Genomic DNA, 18,138 nt, shown 5'->3' with positions numbered 1-18,138 from the left:
CAATGCACCCAACATTACAATCAGACAGGACAGTAGTGGCAAGGACAATTACTGGTGAAACTGATCTCAGTGACATTATTGACTTTTAAATCATTTAGTGAGCAATCGCTAAAAAAAACAAAAAACAATCAAAAACAATGATAGTGAACTTCTATACTGTCATCACTGAGTCCATCATCTTCTCTTCCATCACCATCTGGTACACTGCTGCCACTGCTAAGGACAGGAGCAGACTGCAGCGTAACATCCACGCAGCAGAGAAGGTGATCGACTGCAGTCTGCCATCCCTACAGGACCTATACACCTCCAGGGCCCTGAGGTGAGCAAGGAAGATTGTGGCTGATCCCTCCCATCTAGGTAACAAACTTTTTGTCACCCTCCCCTCTGGCAGGTGGCTGAGGTTCATCAGGACTAAAGCCTCAAGACACAAAAACAGCTTCTTTCCATCCACAGCTAGACTAATAAATAATGCCACAGAACCCCATTTACCCTGCCTACCCTCACCCCAATTTCCACAAAGTACAGGTTGGCCATACCTGCAGTGAAAGGTATTATAAATGGTAAATGGACTGCATTTATATAGTGCTTTTCCATCTGCATCAGATGCTCAAAGTGCTTTCAATTATGCCTCACATTTACCCATTCACACAAACACTCACACACCAATGTCATGGTGTACTGTACACCTGTACAACAGTTTTAACTGTATAACAGTGATGTTATTGTCAGGGTTTGAGTTTTGCTTGGTTTTCTGTTTTATTTTGTTCTTTTGTTCTGTTAGTTATTTTTGCATTTTGGTTTGTTTATTCTCCTGCTGTTTTTTTTTTGTTTTTTTTTTGCTTGGGTCTGTCTGTCGCTGTTTCTCTTGTCTCTCTCTCTCTTGGTTCTTGGTGATGGCCAAACCCTGGTTCTGGTGCTTTCCATGCACACCTGTTACTGATTTGCTGATTACCACCTGGAGTTATATAAGCTCACTAGGTGTGTTTGTCCCCAGTGTTGTATAAAGTACCAGAAAATCACACTTAAGTAAAAGTACAGATACCCATTAAAAAAATGACTTTGGTAGAAGTTCAAGTCACCGACTGAAATGCTACTCAAGTAAACGTCTTAAAGTATCTAGTATTTATTGTACTTAAGTATGACAAGTAATGTATAACTAAATGTACTCAAGTATTGAAAGTAAAAGTACAAGTAAATGTTAATAATCAAAAACGGACTGATTTTTTTATATTACAACGTTTATCTAGGCTTGTAAATGACTGGTAGTATTAGTCAAAGTACTGAAAATTGTGCACATCACACAAAACACTTCAGAAACAAGGTTTCAAAACCTAAACGAGAGTAGGCTACTCACTAGGTGTTCACAGGAAACATTTATTTCTATATGTATTTATTTATTTTCATTGTTACTTAGTTTTATCTTTTCTATTTTGTTTCATCAGGTTCTTTTTGTCTCTGTGTCTAAAATTGTATTGTAATATTATTAGTGTTGTGTGGTCTGCCCGAAGAGGAGGTACTGCTGGCCAACACCAGAGGGCGCCCTGCCTGTTGTCAGGTTTCAGGCACCAGAGGGCGCAGTTGCCAGGAGTCACCAGGAACCAGGAGCTGACAACTGTCAGTAATCATCATTCATCACCACCATCCATAAAAGACTGGGAGAGACATCAGAACTCTGCCGAGTTACCAGCTTACCATGCAGGTAAACCAACTCAGCTGTTCTGTGCCGTACGCACACGTTTTTGCAGCACAGCTTTTTGCAGTCGTAACCTTTTGGTACACTTGCAGCTTGTAGCCGAGTTTGTGGAAGTTGGAAGGAGTTGGCGTACCCACTCCTCACTCCTGACTTGATTAAGTGTTACATAAGGCACTGCACATACTCTAAGTTCCTATGTTTGGAGGTGGAGGTTTTTCCCTCAGGAAGGAAATGTATCTTTGCTGACTGTTTGCTGGGTGTACACACACCCACCTTTAACCTGTATCTGTTCCTGCCAGCAGTACCGGATCTGACAGCTGGAAGCAGAGGCCACCTGGGGACTCAGGACTTGGCGGCTTCGACATACTGCAGGTCTCCGTTGGCGGTGGAACCTTGTGGGTCCTGGTTCTTCTCTGGATAGGTGTCTCCTACCCTCGGGCCTGCCCACACGTCACTTTTTGTAATTGTGATTGACTGACTAGAAGCAGTATTTGACCTGTTGTGCACATTTGCTGCAATAAATTGTATTTATTGGCTTATCTATTGACTGTTCATTTACTCCCCCTGGTGTGGGTCCGTGCATTACACTTTCCCCAACAGGATAACTCGCCCACACGTCATGGATCCCGAGGGGCACAACCCACCCGTTGAACAGTCAATGGAGACGCAAGGTGCACAGGCTCCAGCAGGAGGAATAATGGGTGAGTTGCAGCAGATCTTAACCGCCTTCACTGCTCGTTTGGATTTGGTAACCGAGCAGAACGTACTACTCAATTGTAGGATGGAGGCTCTCACCGCACAGGTGGAAGCGTGTGCACAGGGCGCGGCTGCTGCTCCTCCTCCTGCGGACCTGTTGCTGAACCGGGACCCTCCTGTGGTCGATCAACGGACCCCCCTCCATCCCCTGAAGCATACATTAGCCCCCCGGAGCCGTACGGAGGTTGTGTCGAGACGTGCGCGGACTTCTTAATGCAGTGCTCGCTCGTCTTTGCACAACGTCCTGTAATGTACGCGTCAGACTCCAGCAAGGTGGCTTATGTCGTTAATTTGCTTCGAGGTGAGGCACGCGCCTGGGCTACGGCGCTTTGGGAGCAGAATTCACGGCTCCTAATGACATACACTGGGTTCGTAAGGGAGTTCAGACAGGTGTTCGATCACCCTAATCGAGGCGAAACTGCTTCAACTATGCTGCTGTCCATTCGACAGGGGCATCGGAGTGCTGCGGAGTATGCAGTCGACTTCCGCGGCGCGGCCACGAGGGCCGGCTGGAATGCTGTAGCGCTCCACGCCGCCTTCGTAAACGGACTGTCTCTGGTGCTGAAGGAGCACCTGGTGGCTAAGGACGTGCCGTGGGATTTAGACGGGCATATTGACCTCGTTATACGTTTAGACAATTGATTAGAGGAACGTCGACGGGAGCAAGATGAAGGACGTGGCCGGACACGCGCCGCCCCTCTCCCTTCCCGGTCCGAACCAGCCCCACCTTCCCCACACTCCAGAGCCAGAGCGCTCCGTGGGATGACAGCTCCCCCTGCTGACGAAGCTATGGACACGAGCAGGGCCAAAATGAGATCAGAAAACAGACAGAGGAGGCTGGCCTGTGGAGAGTGCTTCTTCTGCGGCTCTAGTGAGCATTTGCAGAGAAATTGCCCCAAGCGGTTAAACACCAACGCTCGCCCTTAGTGACTGGGCTAAGGGTGGGCCATAATACACACGTGGGCAATGCACGAAAATCCGCACAAATCCCAGTTGTGATCCTCTGTGGGGATTTAACCCTTCAAGCCCCAGCACTAATCGACACGGGGTCAGAGGGGAATCTGCTTGATAGCAGATGGGCTAAGGAAGTGGGGCTCCCTCTGGTGGCCCTTCCTTCACCAGTGAAGGTACGGGCAATAGATGGCACCCTTCTTCCACTAATAACACACCAGACACAGCCTGTAACACTGGTTGTGTCTGGAAACCACAGGGAGGAGATCGTGTTCTTTGTAACACCTTCTACCTCCAGAGTTATTTTGGGTTATCCATGGCTGACTGGGGTTGTGGCTCAATGGAGCGAAACCTGCCACCGGGAGTGTTTAAGATCCACAGTGCCACCCGGTGCAACTGCTAAGGAGGAGGTCCGCGTTCCCCCCAATCTTACGGTGGTGCCGGCTGACTACCATGATCTCGCTGATGTTTTCAGCAAAGATCTGGCCCTCACGCTTCCCCCGCACCGACCGTATGATTGTGCCATCGATTTGATACCGGGCACTGAGTATCCGTCCAGTAGGCTGTACAATCTCTCACGCCCTGAACGCGAATCAGTGGAGACCTACATCCAGGACTCTTTAGCTGCCGGGTTAATCCGGAACTCTTCCTCCCTGTTAGGTGCTGGTTTCTTTTTTGTGGGCAAGAAGGACGGCGGACTCCATCCATGCATTGATTATAGAGGGCTGAACGAGATCACGGTTCGCAACCGATACCCGTTGCCCCTATTGGATTCTGTGTTCATGCCCCTGCATGGAGCCAAAATATTTACAAAACTGGATCTTAGGAATGCTTATCACCTGGTTCGGATCCGGAAGGGAGATGAATGGAAGACGGCATTTAATACCCCGTTAGGTCACTTTGAGTACCTGGTCATGCCGTTCGGCCTCACTAACGCCCCCGCGATGTTCCAAGCATTGGTAAATGACATCTTGCATCGGTTCGTCTTCGTATATCTGGACGATATTCTCATCTTCTCCCCGGATCCTGAGACCCATGTTAAGCATGTACGTCAAGTCCTGCAGCGGTTGTTGGAGAACCGGCTGTTTGTGAAGGGCGAGAACTGCGAGTTCCACCGTACTTCTTTGTCCTTCCTGGGGTTCATCATCTCCTCCAACATCATCGCACCCGATCCGGCCAAGGTAGCGGCGGTGATAGATTGGCCCTGACCGGTAAGCCGTAGGAAGCTGCAACAGTTCCTCAGCTTCGCAAATTTCTATAGGAGGTTCATCAAGGGCTATAGTCAGGTTGTTGGTCCCCTTACAGCCCTGACCTCCCCAAAAGTCCCCTTCACCTGGTCGGATTGGTGCGAAGCCTCGTTTAGGGAGTTGAAACGCCGGTTCTCTACTGCAGCCCGATCCTAATCGCCAGTTTGTTGTGGAAGTTGATGCCTCTGACTCAGGGATAGGAGCTGTGCTGTCCCAGAGTGGGGAGTCTGATAAGGTTCTCCACCCTTGTGCCTATTTCTCCCGCAGGTTGACCCCAGCAGAGCGGAACTATGACGTCGGCAATCGGGAACTCCTGGCGGTGAAAGAGGCCCTGGAGGAGTGGAGACACTTGTTGGAGGGAGCTGTGGTTGCATTCACGGTCTTCACTGACCATCGGAACCTGGAGTATATTCAGGCCGCTATAGGCGTCTGAACCCCAGGCAAGCCCGTTGGTCTCTGTTTTTCGGACATTTTGACTTCAGGATCTCCTTTTGCCCCGGTTCCAAAAACCAGCGCTCTGATGCACTGTCCTGGGTGCACGAAGAGGAGGTCAAAACTGAGCTGTCGGATCCACCAGAAACCATCATCCTGGAATCCACTATCATTGCCACCCTTACGTGGGACTCGAAGAACATCATCAGGCAGGCCCTGACGCGTCATCCGGACGCCGGCGGTGGACCATCTAACCATTTGTACGTCCCACCAGACGCTAGGACTGCAGTTTTGGACTTCTGTCATGGTTCTAAGCTCACCTGCCATCCAGGGGTGCGAAGAACCATGGCAGTGGTCCGGCAGCGGTTCTGGTGGGCGTCAATGGAGGCCGACGTCCGGGAGTATGTCCGGGCCTGTACTACCTGTGCCAGGGGCAAGGCTGTCCACCAAGCTGAAAACGGACTCCTCCAGCCGCTTCCTGTGACTCGTCGCCCCTGGTCCCACATCGGCCTGGACTTTGTCACGGGTCTCCCTGCGTCCCAGGGAATGACAACGATCCTGACGACAGTGGACCGGTTCTCCAAGGCGGCCCACTTCGTGGCTCTCCCGAAGCTCCCGACGGCCCCGGAGACTGCAGACCTCCTGGTCCACCACGTCGTACGTCTGCATGGTATCCCTGCGAACATCATCTCAGATCATGATCCCCAGTTCTCCTCGCAAGTCTGGAGGAGTTTCTGTAGGGAACTGGGGCCACCTTGAGCCTTTCGTCCGGGTACCACCCTCAGACCAATGGACAAGCAGAGCGGGCCAGTTAAGAGCTGGAACAGGCCCTACGATGTGTGACCTGCGCGCACCCGACGACCTGGAGTCAACATCTGGCCTGGATCGAGTACGCTCATAACAGCCAAGTTTCATCAGCAACCTGCCTCTCCCCGTTTGAAGCATGTTTGGGGTACCAGCCCCCATTGTTTCCGGCTGTGGAGGGAGAGGTTGGGGTTCCCTCGGTCCAGGCCCACCTCAGGAGGTGCCGTCGGGTGTGGCGAACAGCCCGCTCTGCCCTGCTGAAACCCCGGACAAGGGCGAAGAACCATGCAGACCGCCGATGTGCCTCGGCCCCTGCATACCAGCCCAGGCAGGAGGTTTGGCTGTCAACTAAAAACATTCCGCTGAACATGGAATCACCAAAGCTCATGGACAGATACATTGGACCCTTCAGGATCACTAAAGTCATCAGTCCAGCCGCAGTGAAGCTGGGAGTTTCAGCTTCACTGCAGTGAAGCGGATCCATCCCATGTTCCACGTCTCCAAACTGAAGCCATACCACACCTCGGACCTCTGCACCCCTGGACCAGCGCCACCTCCTGCCCGCATCATCGACAGTGAGCCTGCGTGGATAGTCCGCAGACTCCTTGATGTTCGTCGGAGGGGTCGGGGTATCCAATACTTGGTGAACTGGGAGGGTTATGGACCTGAAGAACACTCCTGGGTGAAGAGGAGCTTCATCCTGGATCCGGCCCTCCTGGCAGAGTTCTACCAGTGACACCCCGACAAGTTGAGGGGGGGTCCTGTTGTGTGGTCCGCCCGAAGAGGAGGTACTGCTGGCCAACGCCAGAGGGCGCCCTGTCTGCTGTCGGGTTTCAGGCACCAGAGGGCGGAGTCGCCAGGAGTCACCAGGAACCAGGAGCTGACAGCTGTCAGTAATCATCATTCATCACCACCATCCATAAAAGCCTGGGAGAGACATCAGAACTCTGCCGAGTTATCAGCTTACCACGCAGGTAAACCAACTCAGCCGTTCTATGCCGTATGCACACGTTTTTGCAGCAGAGCTTTTTACAGTCGTAACCTTTTTGTACACTTGCAGCTTGTAGCCGAGTTTGTGGAAGTTGGAAGGAGTTGGCGTACCAACTCCTCACTCCTGACTTGATTAAGTGTTACATAAGGCACTGCAAGTACTCTGAGTTCCTGTGTTTGGAGGTGGAGGTTTTTCCCTCAGGAAGGAACTGTATCTTTGCTAACTGTTTGCTGGGTGTACACACACCCACCTTTAACCTGTATCTGTTCCTGCCAGCAGTACCGGATCTGACAGCTGGAAGCAGAGGCCACCTGGGGACTCAGGACTTGGCGGCTTCGACATACTGCAGGTCTCCGTTGGCGGTGGAACCTTGTGGGTCCCGGCTCTTCTCTGGATAGGTGTCTCCTACCCTCGGGCCTGCCCACACGTCACCTTTTGTAATTGTGACTGACTGACTAGAAGCAGTATTTGACCTGTTGTGCACATTTGCTGCAATAAATTGTATTTATTGGCTTATCTATTGACTGTTCATTTACGCCGCCTGGTGTGGATCCATGCATTACACTTTCCCCAACAATTAGTCTACTATTACTGACTATTATTGTCTATTATGTAGGCTATTATTGTTGTTGCTATTATTAATATATGAATAAAAATAAATTAAAAAAATTACAATTTGACACTTTTTTACGACAACGAACGCTGAGCCATTAATTATACAGAAAACAAATCAACACAAACGTGCTGATGTGAACAGCTTAATGCTAATTTTAACATTGAAAATGCCATAGACATGCTAACACATTAGCATCGGTCCCATTTTTAAGTTATAAAATACATCTATCAACTGTTTCAAAAGACCATAACAGGTCGGTTTAACATAAACATATTAAATATTACTCACAGACATATGCTCTTCAGGGTTTTAGCTGGGAAAAATTAGGATAAAGCGACAATGAATCCACGAATCGTTGCTCAAAACACTGCTTCGATCTGCGAATCACTGCTTCGATTGGTTCAAGGTTCAAAGCAAAGTTATGCTGCAGAAAACTTGATTACTCCCACTGCAGGTCTATAATCAATGTAGAGAAATGATCATTTTCCTGACAAAAAAGTGCGCAAGTGCACAACTGCAAAAAAGCCTTCCAGACATGCCTCATGACAAATCAGCCTGACTTCATTGCAGTCACTAGTAATCAGTGGTGTCTCTGGCTGAAAACACGACTTTTTTCGTGTGTGTGTGTGTTTTGTAACGAGTAACGGCATGGCGCATAGAAAATGTATCGTAGTAGAAGTATGCAATTAAGGTCGGAAATGTAGTGAAGTAAAAGTGAAAGTAAGCTGATTTTAAAAAAACTAAAATACAAAGTCTCCCAAAATGTACTTAAGTACAGTAGTGAAATATTTTTACTTCATTACTATACAACACTGCTCGTGAGTTTGTTGTGCCTTGTGCCTTCATTCCAGCTCTGTACCTGCATTCCATAGTCCTGCCTGCCTCTTTGTGTGTACCTGACCTTCAGCCTGTTGCTATGACCATGCCTGTTTGCCTGATGTTTTTTGTACTGCTGCTTTTTGTGGACTGCTTATTCATGTGCCGACCTGCGATCCACAATAGTAATGTTTGTAATAGTAATGTGTATTTGTGCCCTGCAACTTCTTACCATCCAGCCTGATAGCTATATTTATATAACGGCTGAGTGGATCCTTGTCATTTGACTGGTGCTTTGTATGTCACGTGACATGGATTATTCATCCCATTTGTGTTGCATTGCATTTAGAGTGCAATTTGGTTCCATTTAGAGTGCAATTTGGTTCCATTTAGAGTGCAAATTTGGTTCCATACATTTGATACCATTGCACTCTGCGCACGCACGCACGCACACACACACACACACACGCACACCTATCCACACAAACAAAACAAATCCACTGCACTGTGAGCTGTCTGACGTCTTTTTTTTTGGTAGTACATGCACCGCGCACCGTGCGCACTCACACAAGGCCAGGCAGTGCTTAGCTTTAAAGCAAACATGGCAGAGTTTGTTTTGCTGACAGATGACAATTTGATGCATGGCATGGTGGACTTCATCGTCACAATTATTTTTGGGCTCCTATTTAAATTTTGTGCTGAGTTGTTGATGGCAAAGCAGCAGTGAGGTTAAGCCAGAACGCAGTGTTACACTGTACCAGGAAGAGATGTAGAATCCTCTACAGCCGGTTCGCACAACCCTGAAGCCAGTACTGCCATGTGCTACTATTTGTTTTCTACTGCAGTCAGTATATTAGCAAGCCTACTCCCCCTATATACCTGGAGTTCACACTCATGTGTCATTGCTTGCTTTCAGAGAATTTTGAAATAAAGTTTGAGGAAATTTTCATGTCTTTTTCTTGTGACAGTGACTGATTTCCTTTGAACAGAAGGAAAGATACTGGCACCATCTGATCCCCCTGCTGCTGCCGCTTCTAGGGCCACGGGCCTTTGCTTCTGCACTGAAGGGGAGTTGACTCCGTGGGGGAAGATGAAGGTATAAAATGGTCATTTTGCTAGGGCAACACAAGATAATTTATCATTCTCCAGGGGTCAGGCGACGCTCCCTTGGTTGTGAATTTTAATGTTGTTTTTTATGGGTCTTAATAAACTCTATTTTGCTGCAAGCGTTTATGCAGAAGAGCACAACATCATTCACGCGGCTCATTTAGTGAGTCAAGGAGAGAAAAGACCGCAGCCAAATTTAACCAGTGGACTCATCATTTTCTTTCTCTAATAGGACATCGGGAGGCTAAACATTCAATGCACTGAAAATTCTATATAACTGACTAGTATACTTTCTAAAAATATGTGCGATACTATTAGATTGCTTTTGCAAGAGCACAGTATGTGTTATTCTTTAAAAGTTCATTTTTAAAGAAATATTAAAACTTTACTTGACACCCATCCAAAATGTAACAGCTGGAACAAAATTAGTAGTTGCTACTTCTTCTCCACTTCATCCCAGGCACAGTGAGACAAATAAGTATTTGTCGATTTTGTTTTTCCACCTACAAAGAATGGAGAGGTCTGTAATTTTTATCGTAGGTACACTTCAACTGTGAGAGACACAATCTTTAAAATGCATTTTATTGCATGAAATAAGGATTTGATAGAATAGAAAAACAGACATTAATATTTGGTACAGAAATCTTTGTTTGCAATTACAGAGCTCAGATGTTTCCTGTAGTTCCTGACCAAGTTTGCACACTGCAGCTGGGATTTTGGTCCACTCCTCCATACATATCTTCTCCAGATGTTTCAGGTTTCGAGTTTCAGCTCCCTCCAAAGATTTTCTATTGAGTTCAGGTCTGGAGACTGGCCAGGCCACTCCACGACCTTGAAATGCTTCTTACGGAGCCACTGCTTAGTTGCCCTGGCTGTGTGTTTCGGGTCATTGTCATGCTGGCAGACCCAGTCACTGCCTATCTTCCCCTTAGGGAAGGAGGTTGTTTGCCAAAATCTCGCAATACATGACCCCATCCATCCTGCCTTCAATATGGTGCAGTCGTCATGTCCCCTTTGCAGAAAAGCACCCGCAAAAATGATGTTTCCACCCCCATGCTTCTCGGTTGAGACGGTGTTCTTGGGGTTGTTCTCATCTTCCAAACACGGTGAGTGGAGTTGATACCATAAAGTTTTATTTTGGTCTCATCTGACCACATGAACTTCTCCATGCCTCCTCTGGATCATGCAAATGGTCACTGGTGAACTTCAAACGGACCTGGACATGTGCTGGCTTGAGCGGGGGGACCTTGCTGCCCTGCAGGATTTTAAACCATGACGGCATTGTGTGTTACTAATGTAATATTTGCGACTGTGGTCCCAACTGTCTTCAGGTCATTGACCAGGTCCTCCTGTGTAGTTCTGGGCTTTCTCAGAATCAGTCTTAATTTGCGAGGTGAGGTCTTGCATGAAGACCCAGACCGAGGGAGATTGACAGTCATTTTGTGTTGTTTCCATTTTCTAATAATTATGACAGTTGCTGCCTTCTCACCAAGCTGCTTGCCTATTGCCCTGTAGTCCAGCCTTGTGCAGGTCCACAAATTTGTCCTTGGTGTCCTTAGACAGCTCTTTGGTCTTGGCCATGGTGGATATGTTGGAGTGTGATTGAGTGTGTGTACAGGTGTTTTTTACACAGGTAATGAGTTCAAACAGGTGCAATTAATACACGTAAAGAGTGCAGAATAGGAGGGCTTCTTAAAGAAAACTAACAGGTCTGTGAGAGCCAGAATTCTTGCTTGTTAGTAGGTGATTAAATACTTAGTTCATGCAATAAAATGCTAATTAATTATCTAAAAATCAAACAATGTGATTTTCTGAATTTTTCTTTTAGATTCTGTCTCTCACAGTTGTAGTGTACCTATGATAAAAATTACAGACCTCTCCATTGTTTGTAGGTGGGAAAATGTGCAAAATCAACAGTAGATTAAATACTTATTTGCCTCACTATATCTGTGACTTTCACCTTTCACCATATCATTCCTGGTCAACATTCCATGCCATGCCCACCTGCTGCACATTCACATATAACGATTTCCTTCTGCTCGTCTTTGCTAAGCCCATCTTTAGGATTCCATTCTAAAGCTTGTCTCAGGAAGCTGGTAGTTGCGAATGGAAATGATGAAAATAAGTTGGATGCCTCTAAGATTTTGGTGTTTAAAGTGCTGCAAAAATATTCCAGTCCACCACACACACTTCATGGAAGAGGACAGACAGAATTTACATTAGTGCTACAATTTACTGCTTGGAGTTCTGCTGTGTTTGTAATGCACTGAAGCTAGTCATTGTAAGCAACACCTTCTGGGTTGGTCAGTATTGTAAGGTGGAGGCTCCACTGGTGAAATGGATTGTCAACTATCTCACATTAAGACATTACATCCGACAGCATCAGGAGCAGCATGGGGGTACCACAGGGGGTCCTGTCTCCCTTTCTACACCTCATACTTCAGGTTCTGGTCACAGTCCTGCCACCTGCAGAAGTTTTTGGATGACTCTGCCATTGTGAGCTGCATCGGCATTGACCACGAGGCTGAGTAAAGGAGTGTGGTGGACAGGTTTGTGGAGTCGTGTGGACTCAACCACCTGCAGCTCAACATATCTAAGATGAAGGAGCTGGTGGTGGACTTCAGAAGATGAAAGACCCGTCCAAACCCAGTTACCATCAATGGAACAGAGGTGGACATTGTGGACTACTACAAATACCTTGGTGTCCACATAGACAACAAACTGGAATGGATTATAAACACAGATGCGGTGTATAAGAAAGGTCAGGGCTGACTGTATTTCCTCAGGAGGCTCAGATCTTTCAATGTCTGCAGAAATTTGTTGCAGATGTTTTATCACTCAGTGGTCTCCAGCGTCATCTTCTGCGCTGTATTGTCCTGTGGCAGCGGGCTGAAGGCAGCTGACATGAACAAACTCAAAAAGCTCATCAAGAAAGCTGTCCTGGGGGTTGAGCTGGAGTCTGTGATGGAGATGGTGTCAGAGAGAAGGATTTTGAGAAAACTGCTCACCATCCGTGACAAACACCTCTCACCCCCTGCATGTCACTGATGTCCTGTCAGAGCACCTTCAGCAAAAGACTGAGGCCACTGAGTTGCACCACACAATGTCACAAGAGGTTCTTCTTACTTGTGGCAATCAGACTGTATAACTCCTCCCCCTTCTGCAGGATGAATATATGATGATCAGAGTCTTTCAGTTACTCAGAGCTATGTGCAATACTGTGAACATCTTGTGTAAGTGTCTTCAGTCATTTTGGATAAACATGCTGTATTCAGTGTTCTCACTGTAAAAAAAAAAACAACAACAACAACAAAAGCAATGTCCACTGTTTCGACACTCTGGCAAAACAATTTCCTTCGGGATTAATAAAGTTCTTCTTATTGTTATTAACAGCACCAGTTGATAAACAACACATTACGCTGTATTTCATACATAACAACACTGTAGCAACATGTCGACAGACAACGGTAAGACAGTTCTGTGTGTACAACATTAAATCAAACACACAACAAAAGACAGAGGTACTAAAAAACTGTAAAAACTAGTGTTTGACTACTGTTGATGGTGAGGGCAGCCAACCTGAATTGTGACCTCAGCATATTTGGTGTTTGAGTTGAGTTGGAATAATGACTTTGGGGGATGTTTCAATTGAAACTTCCTACTGGTAATTGAGGAATTCCAGTCTCTCAGTACAAACGGAATGCACCATTGCATGCTGGTTCCAACTGTTGTTAATTAGTGATGCTGCGGGAGATGTGCACAGCTTTCACCACCTTGGTCTCTATGTAACTATGTATGCACTGTATTTACTGTATATTTGAATTCTGACAAGATATCTTAAGAATGCTTGATCAGATTTTGATCAAACTTGGCAACTGCATTGAGCATACAGATGAGAAGTGATTTGATTTTGGTTAGGATCAGTCAGTGATCAAGGTCAAGGTCAAATTTCCAGGTTCATGCTAATTGTGACGTGTATGCTCTGTGTCAGCCTCATCCCGTCAGATCTCAGAAGCTAAGCAGTGCAGGATCTGGTTAGTACTTGGATGGGAGACCTCTTTGAAACACCATCAGCTGTGTGTGTTTCTCCAGGTAAAACTGGAGTTGCGTCAGGAAGAGCATCGGGCGTAAAACTGGCAAATATCAGTGCGGATCTGGCTGTATTCACTGTGGCGACGACCCTTAACAAAAACGGTGGAGCAGTCGAATGGACAGCAACAGTGCTCTTGTTGTTGTCGCCTTGGACTCTATGTAACTATGTACTGTATGTATATGTGTACAGTAGTTTGCAAGATGCTTAAGATGTTGTGAAAGTGTAGGAACATGGACCCACAACAGGGGGCGCAAATGAACGGACAATGAAGGAATCAAATAACACTGTTTTTACTGTTGTGAAAAAGGCACAACAAATACAACCGATTACAATATGGAGATCGAGTCTAATTACAACGGTGTCGTGTGGGCAGGCTCGACGATAGGAGACGTCTGTCCAAGTCGAACCGGAACCAACCCGATTTCCTCTGCCACCGAACCCCGGGAATACTGGAGCCGCCAAGTCCCGAATTCCCAGGTGGCCACTGCCTCCGCTCGTCGGATCCGGTACTGCTGGCAGGAAACAGAAACAGGTGTGGATGCGGCTGCACCCAGCAACACGGAGGGTGGAGAGTCCACCTCCACCTCTCGTCAACAACAATCAAGAAATGTAGGAAGGTGAGTACTTATCCAAACGCTGTCTGGTAGTCAGCTGTGTAGGCTGAGTTTGTTACCTCTTTGGTAAGGCGATATCTCGGCAAATGAGGTGGAGATGCCGTCCTGCTGATATACCTCCTTATTGATTGGGATCAGCTGTCTCCAGTGATGGGTGACAGCTGTCATCCTGGCTGCTCCCGTAAGGCGGCAGCGCCCTCCGGTGCCTGGAGCCCGCACTCCAGGCAGGACGCCCTCTAGTGGTGGTGGGCCAGCAGTACCTCCTCTTCAGCGGCCCACACAACAGGACCCCCCCTCAACGGGTGCCTCCTGGCGCACGACCGGGTTTGTCAGGGTGGCGACGGTAGAAGTCAGCCAGGAGGGCCGGGTCCAGGATGAAGCCCTTCTTCACCCAGGAGCGTTCTTCGGGGCCGTACCCCTCCCAGTCCACCAGATACTGAAAACCCCGGCCCATCCGTCGGACATCGAGGAGCCGGCGCACAGTCCAAGCCGGCTCTCTGTCGATGATCCGGGCAGGAGGTGGCGCCGGACCCGGAGTGCAGAGGGGTGAGGTGTGATGGGGTTTAATCCTGGAGACGTGGAATACTGTATGAATCCGCAGTGAGGCCGGAAGCTGGAGCCTCACTGCGGCGGGATTGATGACCTTGAGTATGTTGTACGAGCCGATGTATCGTTCTTGCAGTTTTGGGGAGTCCACTTGAAGGGGAATGTCCTTGGTGGACAACCACACTTCCTGCCCAGGACGATACGTGGGAGCCGGGGCCCGCCGCCGGTCTGCATGGTTCTTCGCCCTCATCCGGGCCCTTAACAAAGCAGAACGGGCGGCACGCCACACCCGACGGCACTTCCGTAGGTGGGCCTGGACCGAGGGCACACCGACCTCCCCCTCAACCACCGGAAACAACGGGGGTTGATACCCCAAGCACACCTCGAAAGGGGAGAGGCCGGTGGCTGATGACACTTGGCTGTTGTGGGCATACTCGATCCAGGCCAGGTGGGTACTCCAGGCCGTCGGGTGCGCGGCTGTCACACAGCGTAGGGTCTGCTCCATCTCCTGGTTGGCCCGTTCTGCTTGTCCGTTGGTCTGGGGGTGATACCCGGACGAGAGACTGACCGTGGCCCCCAGTTCCCGGCAAAAGCTCCGCCAAACATGCGAGGAGAACTGGGGACCGCGATCGGAGACGATGCCTGATGGTATCCCATGCAGACGGACGACGTGGTGGACTAGGAGGTCCGCTGTCTCCTGGGCCGTTGGTAGCTTCGGGAGGGCCACGAAGTGGGCCGCCTTGGAGAATCGGTCCACTATCGTGAGGATGACGGTGTTTCCCTGGGACGGCGGGAGACGCGTGACAAAATCCAGGCCGATGTGAGACCAGGGGCGATGAGGCACGGGCAGCGGCTGTAGCAATCCCGATGTCTTGCGGTGGTCGGCCTTGCCCCTGGCGCAGGTGGCACAGGCCTGGATGTAACCCCGGACGTCGGCCTCCAGGGACGCCCACCAGAAGCGCTGCCGGACGACTGCCACGGTTCTTCGCACCCCAGGATGACAGGAGAGCTTAGAACCGTGACAGAAGTCCAGAACTGCAGCCCTGGCTTCTGGTGGGACGTAGAGTTTGTTCTTCGGTCCGGTTCCGGGGTCCGGGTCTCGTGTCAGGGCCTCCCGGACGGTCTTCTCCACGTCCCAGGTGAGGGCGGCCACGATAGCGGACTCCGGGATGATGGGATCCGGGGGATCCGACGACTCCGTTTTGACCTCATCTTCATGTACCCGGGACAAAGCATCCGATCTTTGATTTTTGGTCCCGGGACGGTAGGTGATCCGGAAGTCAAAACGGCCGAAGAACAGTGACCAGTGGGCTTGCCTGGGATTCAGCCGCTTGGCGGTCCTGATATACTCCAGGTTCCGGTGGTCAGTGAAAACCGTGAATGGCACGGACGTTCCCTCCAACAGATGTCTCCACTCCTCAAGAGCCTCTTTCACCGCAAGGAGCTCTCGATTGCCGACGTCATAGTTCCGTTCGGCTGGGGTTAACCTGCGGGAAAAATAGGCACACGGGTGAAGGACCTTATCGGTCTTCCCGCTCTGGGACAGCACGGCTCCTATCCCTGAGTCCGAGGCATCCACTTCAACCACTAACTGCCGACTAGGATCGGGCTGCACCAGAACAGGTGCAGACGAGAAGCGCCGTTTCAACTCCTTGAACGCGGCATCGCACCGATCCGACCAGGTGAAGGGGACTTTTGGTGAGGTCAGGGCTGTCAGGGGGCTAACTACCTGACTGTAGCCCTTAATGAACCTCCTGTAGAAATTAGCAAAGCCTAGGAACTGTTGCAACTTCCTACGGCTTGTGGGTTGGGGCCAGTCTCTCACCGCCGCAACCTTGGCCGGATCAGGAGCGACGGAGTTGGAGGAGATGATGAACCCCAGGAAGGACAAAGACGTGCGGTGGAACTCACACTTCTCGCCCTTCACAAACAGCCTGTTCTCCAACAACCGCTGCAGGACCTGACGTACATGCCGGACATGAGTCTCAGGATCCGGAGAAAAGATGAGTATATCGTCTAGATATACGAAGACGAACCGGTGCAGGAAATCCCGCAAGACATCATTAACTAATGCTTGGAACGTTGCGGGGGCGTTTGTGAGGCCGAACGGCATGACCAGGTACTCAAAGTGACCTAAGGGGGTGTTAAATGCCGTCTTCCACTCGTCTCCCTTCCGGATCCGAACCAGGTGACACGCATTTCTAAGATCGAGCTTGGTGAAGATTTGGGCTCCATGCAGGGGTGTGAACACCGAATCCAACAGGGGCAACGGGTATCGGTTGCGAACCGTGATCTCGTTCAGCCCCCTATAATCAATGCATGGACAAAGTCCGCCGTCTTTTTTACCCACAAAAAAGAAACCTGCGCCCATCGGGGAGGTGGAATTCCGGATCAACCTGGCAGCTAATGAGTCCCGGATGTAGGTCTCCATTGATTCGCGCTCAGGCCGTGAGAGGTTGTACAGCCTACTGGACGGGAACTCACTGCCCGGAACCAAATCAATGGCACAATCATACGGACGGTGGGGGGGAAGTGTGAGAGCCAGATCCTTGCTGAACACGTCGACAAGGTCGTGGTACTCCACCGGCACCGTCCCCAGATTGGGCGGGACTCTGACCTCCTCCTTAGCTTGGGAGCCGGGAGGAACCGAGGAACCTAGACACACCCGATGGCAGGTCTCGCTCCACTGAACCACTACCCCGGACGGCCAATCAATCCGGGGATTGTGCTTCAACATCCAGGGAAATCCTAAAACCACACGGGAGGTGGCCTGAGTCACAAAAAACTCGATCACCTCCCGGTGATTTCCTGACACCACCAGAGTTACAGGTGGTGTCTTATGCGTGATCGGAGGGAGTAGGGAGCCATCTAGTGCCCGAACCTGTACGGGCGAGGTAAGCGCCACCAGAGGGAGCCCTATCTCCCTGGCCCATCTGCTGTCCAGCAGATTCCCCTCAGAGCCCGTGTCCACCAGTGCTGGGGCCTTCAGGGTTGAGTCCTCATAAAGGATCGTAACTGGGAGTCGTGTGGCAATGTGGGGTGTCCCCACGTGAATGTCTCGGCCCACCCCTAGCCAGTTTCTAGGGGCGGGCGTTGGAGTTTAACCGCTCGGGGCAGTCTCTCATATGGTGCTCTATTGCACCACAAACAAAACAAGCTCCGTGGGACCGTCTCCTCTGTGCATCTGGTGCCCCTAAATGTTGCCCTACTCGTGTCCATAGCTTCGTCAGTAGGGGGAGCTGTGGCCCCACGGAGCGCAGGGGCCGTGGAGCGTGGGGAAGGCGGAGCGCGGTCGGAACCGGAAGGGAGAGGGACGGCGCGTGCCCGGCCACGCCCTTCGTCTCGTTCCCGCCGACGTTCTTCTAACGGTTGTCTAACCGTATGACAAGATCGATGAGCCCATCTAAATCCCTGTGGTTCGTTCTTAGCCACAGGTGCTCCTTAAGAACCAAAGACAGTCCGTTTACAAAGG

This window comes from Thalassophryne amazonica, chromosome 6, assembly GCF_902500255.1.
Source record: "Thalassophryne amazonica chromosome 6, fThaAma1.1, whole genome shotgun sequence".
NCBI lineage: Eukaryota > Metazoa > Chordata > Actinopteri > Batrachoidiformes > Batrachoididae > Thalassophryne > Thalassophryne amazonica.
This window is presented reverse-complemented; position numbering follows the sequence as displayed.